Source organism: Sceloporus undulatus, chromosome 1 (genome assembly GCF_019175285.1).
Source record: "Sceloporus undulatus isolate JIND9_A2432 ecotype Alabama chromosome 1, SceUnd_v1.1, whole genome shotgun sequence".
Taxonomy (NCBI): domain Eukaryota; kingdom Metazoa; phylum Chordata; class Lepidosauria; order Squamata; family Phrynosomatidae; genus Sceloporus; species Sceloporus undulatus.
In genome coordinates this window covers 86,627,099-86,635,155 of record NC_056522.1, presented here as the reverse complement: position 1 = coordinate 86,635,155, position 8,057 = coordinate 86,627,099, and the positions used below count along the sequence as shown (strand labels likewise).

Genomic DNA, 8,057 nt, shown 5'->3' with positions numbered 1-8,057 from the left:
GAAGCTTAATTATGGCCCCATACAGACAGGCCAAAATAAAGCTCCTTCGGTCAGTTTGGAGGTATGCTGTTTAAAAGATGGATGCATCCTAAGAGTCCAGAAGCCATGCTAAAGATACACTCCAATCCTAAGGACTGGAGAATGGCTTTCACATGGCTTCCAGACTCTTAGGACATATGCATAATTTAAACAGCATACCTCCAAAGTGACCCGAAGCAGCTTTATTTTGGCCTGTCTGTACAGGCCCATAGTTACTTAACATAATTGATAGAGTACAGCTATAAAATACAGTCAAGCCAAAGTTAGGCACTTTAGGGATGTAGCCAAGGGGGGGATCTGGGGGTCTGGACCCCCCCCTTCCATTGGAAAAATGAATGGTGTGTGCTGCTGCGCCGCCGCACTCAAGCCCCATTATAATGGTGGCACTTAGTCTGGACCCCCCCCCTTCCTAAAATCCTAGCTACGTCCCTGGGCACTTCCAAGTGCTATTTCAAAAGGAAATGTTAAGAATATCTCAAGGCTTTCATCTTAACATTCACTTGAAAAATGTCTGCAAAGGCAGACTTTAAAAGAGATATTTCAGAAACCTTACAGATGAATTAATAAAATATCCAGTGGCTAAATGATAGGGATTTTGGTGCCCCTCATGGTTTCTTCATCCTCCTTATAACAAGCAAAAGCAGAATGAAATATAACTTAGCAATAGAAGCTCTTTACTGAAAGGAGAACTCAAACTGGCTATATTTCTACACTTCCAGTTCATAAATTCTTATCTCCAGACAAGCTACACAGCTGGAGTGGATCAAGGCCATTTACAGGAGAACAGTGTGCTCCTGTAAATGGATTAGATTAGATAAGGCAACTCAAGGACTACAATCTCAGACTGAATAAACCTGTACAGTACTCTAACATGCTGCAGTACAAACAATGCCAGAGAAAACTTCTTTTAGATGTGGGTGGCCAATTTCTGCTCTTCAGGTGTAACAAAATGTTACAGTTCATGGAATCTGTGACATTTCTTGACAAGAACATGACAGCTTTTAGTCCTTTTTGGAGCCCAGTTCACAACACTGTTCAGAACAGTTCCGGAAAATCATCCTCTGTGAGATGGATGGGAAATGGAACTGGGACTTCTGGCGGCATTGGCAGTGTTCTGGCGTGCAGTAAAATGCGTCCTTTTCCTGTTCCGTTCCCTTTCCATCCCCTTTCATTCTATGTTGATCCTATTCTCCAGGGCCCATGTGATGAGGTCCTGAGGCTCTGTTCTGAAGCTCAGAGTTCCACTGTATGTAGCCCCCAAACTGTCTGAGCTACTCTTCATCTTCTGTGGAACACACTCTTTAGGACTTGTAATTATCACCTTCTTTTATTCCCAATAGCTAATAATTTACCCCAAATATAAAAAGGAGACACTGTCGCCCAAGTCCCCCCACCTCTTGGAATAACTTGCAAGGAGAGGTTCTCTACCAGAAAAAATAATAATTCCACCATTACCAACAAGAGTAATTATTCCAATCCATAGTGCTCTTAAGTCTTACAAGATGAAACTAATAGCAACCTTTCAAACTAGAAAATTTCTCTTAGCCATGGAGAAGGAACAAGACAACCGGAACATTGGGAAGTCCTAGAAATAAAGTGCCAAAAAGGCATGATGCAGATTGCCAAGTTTACATAAGTCAAAGACACATGGAATTTCATCCGTTGTACAGTCAAAAGCAAATCAGCCGCAGACAAAATACTTTGCAAATAATCCTTCCTTTCATCAAGAATCCAAATCATGCAGTTTTCATTTATAAATATTGACTAAGCCATTTTCTGTGCAAGCCTCAGTGAAACTAGCTGGAACTGTAGAAGAACTTAGCAGAGTTCAGTGATCTAAGGCAACCCCAAGTAAAATTAGGCTATTGGTTATATTGGACAAGTAAGTTCACTTATTCTGTAGAATGCTGGACAGAAACAATTCACATATTTTCATTTTACAGTAAATATAAACACAATATTTATTATACCCAGCTTTGATGAATTAGGGCAACAGAGGCCCTTACTCTGCAATTCCAATTCACTTAGTTCACACATGTTTCTAGTTGATGGACTTCAGTGAAACAAACTGGATTTGATATGTCTACAGCTTGCCCACACCTGGTCTATAGTACAAACCATCTTTTCTACTATTGCTTCCAGTATTAACTCTATTACCACAGCACTAGACAAATGCATAATTTTAGAACATGAATTAGAATACATAATTTTAAATAATCAGGAGTCATTGGATGCATCTGCACTGTAGAAATAATGCAGTTTGTCATCACTTTAAGTGCTGTAGCTCCATTCCATGGAATCCTGGGATTTGTAGATTTATAGGGGCTTTAGCTTTCTCTGCCAAGGAGACTACAAATCTCAAGATTCTTTAGGATGGAACCATGGCAGGTCAAGTGACATCAGACTGCATTATTTCTACAGTGCAGATGCACCCATTGTCTCTTGTATTCGTGTGTGCACACACGCGTGCATTTGTTTATTTTTGCCCTACCTCTTTTAATATATTTAAGGAGGCAAGATTTATAACAAATGCATAAAAATTGGAAGATAAAATTAAGTTATGAAATGAATTTGCTTCATTGGCTCTGGGGATCAAATCAAAGCCAAAGGTAAATTCATGTTTAGTCTTATACTTCAGTTACAAGCAAAAACAAAATGATATATGTGATTAATTTTTGTTCCATTTTTCAGAAAGCATACAAAGATTCCAGAATATTATCTCATTTCTTTTCCTGAGTTGGAGAAGGTGGGTGTGTTTAGATAAAATAGGTTGGCACCTGAGTCCCTCCAGATGCTGTTGGACTGTATCCCCTATAAACCCTGGCCAACATAGCCAGTAATTGAGGATCATGAGAGTTGCAGTCCAGCCACATCTGGAGAGCCACAGATGCCCACCTCAGGGAAACTTGAGTCATAATGATAGCTAATGTGGAGAGGGGGAACAACCCTAGAACGTGGCATCATTTAAATGAAACCACTGAAAAAGGAGATAATTTTGGAAGATGCTGCAGACAGGAATATGTTAACAATGCAGAAAGAATGAGAAAACATTTAACAAACATATAGCAACTATCCTGGTGAATTCTAATCCATGTGGCTAGATCTTTAATAAGCCCAAACCAACAAGTACACAAAGTTCATACTTTCATATAATCTTTCAGTTCCTCCCTTCCCCATCCCATTCTCTTTTTTGCTTTGTTTTTCATCCTATTGCTGCTTTTTCCTGCAGCACATTTCAACTTTAGTTACTTTTTATTATGGATCCTCTTTATCACATTTTCACATTTCATAATCACCTTAGGGCTTCCGTGTGCCTCTGTCTTAAGTTTAGTGTTAAGTAGCAGGGTGGTGTTTGTACAAGTAGTGCAAGGTGTGTTTATTCTGTTTGCAAAGTACTGTAGTTAAGTTGCCCGTTCCAGCTATTTACATATAACTGATAAGGCAAAGATAAGTACATATTCTTCCTGAAGAGGCAATATTTCATCCCAAATTTGACATGTCTGTTTGTCTGGCAGTGCTCAATCAAACTATTTCATACTTTTTCATTTGTTGATACAGTTTTTCAGTGCTAAAAGAATCTATGCAAGCTTTAACTTGCCAGAAAATTTCAGTACAATCCCATTTGGCATTGGGGTGCCAGTTGTCATCTAAGGCCTACTTCTTTGTTAGCAAACCCTGTTCACAGCCACACCTGACTGTACTAGTGTTTGTAAAGTTCTGTCCTTGAGACGATCCTTTGCATGCCCATTCAAGCCTGCCATGAAATCAACAAGATTTTTATTTGAAAGTTTTAAAAATATATAGCTATTCTGTACAAATCCTGGATTGGCTTATATTCCCCTTCTTCAGATGCCAAACTATTCCTCTATTGTCAGTACACCAAAGTTTTTTTTAACTAATTCACTATTTGTGCCTCAAAACATAAGCTGTAATTCTGTTTTCCCACCTTATAGATATTTTTTTTGCCCATGTCTGTAGGGCAAAACTAAAAATTGCATGCAAATACACGGAATAAGGCTGCAAATTAGTTTAAAACTGCAAGTTATGGAACTCATATATTCTGAGTGAAGAAATAAATAGCACTGGAAGCCAAGAGAGAGAAAAGGAGGGACTGAAAAAAGGGGTGTTTTTAAAGTGTTTCTTTCCCCCTTATTCTTCTGTTAAGGTCTTCACCAAGCATTTCCCTCACTAGGCAAGTTGCCAGACGTGAATCCCACTAGACATGTTTGCATGTAATTGACAATTTGCTCTTGTTTGCTTGCAGAATAGGTTTCACTAAAAGGGCTGAAAGTGAATGGCTGGCATCCTGTTAGTGAATGATGATGGCACTACTCCAGCTTAACACCATAATCATAACTTACTTTCTTGGTCACTGCAGAGGTCAGAATTCTGTACTGAATGCATAATGACCAAAAAATTTCCCCAGTTAAACCCATCTTTTCTCACCAATGACATCCTCAAGGGCCTCCAAAGGACCTCCAGTAGGTGAAAAGACATTTGTGGCTGCATATAGGGAAATAGAAGCAACACCCAGCAAATGCAAATGAAAACCATCCAGGGTGAGGGGGGTTTCTCAGCAGACAATGGATTAATAATTAAATGGACACTCTGAGGCCTTGTCATTCAACAAGAGAATAATACACAAATGAACATGTAAATCACTTCCTCTCAACCAACAGTATATATACCCCACTCGCTTCCATGCCAGCATTCTCTGAAGATGCCAGCCACAGCTGCTGGCGAAATGTCCGAAATAGGTTCAGACTATTTGAAAAACTGTATCTCCTCATATGAACCTGCCAGAACCCTTAGGCTTTCTCTTTGTCCTGCCAGCTTCACAGGCTCACTTGGTGAAGACATGAGAGAGAGCCTTCTCAGTAGTTTCTCCCACTCTTTGGAACTCCTTCCCACAAGAGGCTAGACTGGCCCTCTCCCTCTTCTCCTTTTGTTGGCAGGCAAAAACGTTCGTTTTCAAGCAGGCTTTTAATATGTACTTGTACCCAGGGAGAATTCTTGTTGGGGTGTTTGCTTTTTGAATGATTTTATAGTTTTAACTTTTTTTCTTGATGTGGTGTTTTCATTATGTTTTAAAAGTTTTACTGTTTTAAAGCATATTTTGTAAGCTGTCTTGGGTCCAGTTTAGGAGAAAGGCAACATATAAATAAAATATATGTTGAAGATGGAGCCAGCTTGTTTTCTGCTGCTCCAGAGATTAGGACAGAGCAATGGATTCAAACCACAGGAAAAGAGATTCCACCTAAACATTAGGAAAAACTTTCTGATGGTGAGAACTGTTTGACAATGGAATATGCTGCCTCAGAGTCTGGTGGAGTCTCCTTGATTATAGTTTTTTTTTAAACTGAGGTTGGATGGCCATCTATCAGGAGTACTTTGATTGTGTCTTCCTTGGATTGGATGGTCCTTATGGTCTCTTCCAACTCTGTGATTCTATGAATGTAGGCCTCTCCATTTCTTTTTCAATGGAAATGACACCTTCACATACACAGAAATGCATATGCAGACCTGGAGTCCTCATTTAAATTAATGCTGTAATACATAAATGGGAAAAGTGCAGCTCATGGGCCATGAGGCCTCCAGAGAATCTTTGGAAATATCAGGGGTTTCCCCAAAATCCTATAAAAGCTTTAAGCATCCCCAAAATTGTTAATTTTTTTCACACAATTGTCCACACACATACCCAACCTAGAAGAGTGCTTTATTTTATTCACACCTCCATCTGCCCCATCTCACAATTCCCCCCCCCCCCCCCCCAGGCCTTACTTGAAAGTAGAAATCACTGCCAGAAAGTGCTTCCAATTTCCATCTTTGCCCAATGCAGCCTGCCAAAGAGGTATGGAAGCAAAGAAATTCCCTTGTTGCAGTTGACTGACCATGAAAATTTAATGGCAGGGGGATGTCTCCCATTTTTCTAGAAATATGAATCCCACCCCACCACATGCAAAGTAGTTGCGGGATCAAGGACTTACAGTATATTTCTGTATAGGATTACTCAGAATTGAATCCCATTAAGTTCAGCAGCCTCTATTTCCAGGTAAACATGCAGGGGTTTACAACATTATGTTTCCAGTAATGGTAGCTCTTCTGCCTTGCTGGCTTCATCGAAGCAAGAGTCAGACTCATTTTCTAGGTCTTCTGGGGAGACCTGGGCAGCACCATATTTTGTCCAAGGAAAAAGAAGCAAAACAGAACCTAATTTTTGTACATTTTCACCTTTTTATGTACGTGCCAAAAATAAATTCTATTAGAGCTATGGATAAAATAATCTCATAGGAAGACATGCCTTCTTTTGTTCTGTGTACTCATTTTTGTTAAAGTATTTTATCCTGCACCCTTCAGGTGGAATTTATTATTATGGCCTTGTTCTTTCAAGCAAACAGCAATTAATATGTGACCTATAACCCCTACACTGTTGGCAGCAGCAATAGCACAGAGTATGTCCATTACATTTTTCTGCTTCTTTTAATGGTAGGAATTGTTTTCCTAGAGCCAAGCTTGTGCAAAGGAACAAGCTTCCTCCCTATTATTACTTGGTTTAAAGACTGTCAACTTTTTGTGTTCCTAAAGACAGCAAATATTTAAACAACATAGGCATCTTTAACATATGACAAGGCATATTTACCTCATATGGCAAAAAAAACCCCAAACCTTGCTGAAACCTTAAGATGACAATCTTACACAATGAGGTATTCTTTAGTTGCTGACATCGGATTCAGATCCAACTCGGCTAATTTTTTTTTTTAATGAAGATACAGTGGGCCCTTGTTATCCGCTTGGTTCCAGTGTAAGACGAATGAGTGAGCTCTGACTTAAACCCAGAGCTGAAGAACCGAAGAACCAAGGAATTGTGCTTTAAACATAGCTAAAAGAACAAACAAGATGGTTCCGCGCAAAGCACTGATGTGACGAAGGAATTTGGCAACCGAGGCGAGGAAAGTCTGAAACTTGGAAGCTGAAGCGGGGTGCCGTCCAGGTGTGACGAACCATGACCAGGAAGAACCTTATCTCCTGAGTCGCCATGATGAGGAACTGACAGGACAATGGAGAACTTTGAACAGAACGAGTAGCTTTGAACACGAACTGATCTGAACAACCTGTCTGTCCTCCCAGAAGAGGAAGTTGAGTAATGGGCTGCAATATTGCAAGATTCCAGCAGCCAAGAGCGAGAGAGAAGGAAAAGTATAAAGATCCTGGACTTTCATCTCCATTTTGTTGGCATCTACCGCGGCAACGGTGTCATCCCCAGCCTTCGAGAACAACTGATCAGTGTTCGGCGGAAGGAAAATGTGTGTGAGTATTGTATGAATGTGTGAGTGAAAGAGCTCTTGATAATCAATGTTTGTGTTACTTGTGTGATTCAATAAATGTTACATGCATGGTGTTTAAAACCAAATTTGGTGTCTCAATGTCTTTCTCAGCCTTGCTGTGAATAGGTCCACGGAGGGAGAGGTTCTCATTACACGCTCTCAGGATAAACAGGTTGCCCTTACAATCTTGGGCATAACATATTTGGTGTCAGAAGTGGGATCCTAGAGCGTGGTGAGACTCTTTCTTTCTGGGGACTCTCATAGCTTGGGGGAGACAGATCTTGAGACTTGGTGCAAGGGGACGCCCTTGCTGGAAACAAGGGGCAAAGAGGGAACAGGTGGAGGTTTGGAAGCCTGTTCACACAACTTCTTTGTTCTTTGAGGGAGAGGGTCGGCGTGCTTTCTCCCGCAGGTGTAACAAGAGCAGAGGGGGAACAGGTGGAGGTTTGGAAGCCTGTTCACGCAACTTCTTTGTTCTTTGAGGGAGAAGGTCGGCGTGCTTTCTCCCGCAGGTGTAACAAGAGCAGAGGGGGAACAGGTGGAGGTTTGGAAGCCTGTTCACTCAACTCCTTTGTTCTTTGAGGGAGAGGGTCGGCGTGCTTTCTCCCGCAGGTGTAACAGGAGCAGAGGGGGAACAGGTGGAGGTTTGGAAGCCTGTTCACGCAACTTCTTTGTTCTTTGAGGGAGAAGGTC

General features: G+C 40.8%; 1 long non-coding RNA gene across 1 annotated transcript in view; it reads left to right on the top strand.

The window, feature by feature from the left end:
* The first annotated feature begins 7,439 nt into the window (after positions 1 to 7,439).
* The window catches only part of LOC121917419, a 1,526-nt gene continuing 908 nt past the window's right edge, over positions 7,440 to 8,057 (top strand). The window contains exon 1 of the long non-coding RNA XR_006101027.1: positions 7,440 to 7,876. This is a non-coding gene — a long non-coding RNA (uncharacterized LOC121917419). The remainder of the gene's footprint in view (positions 7,877 to 8,057) is intronic.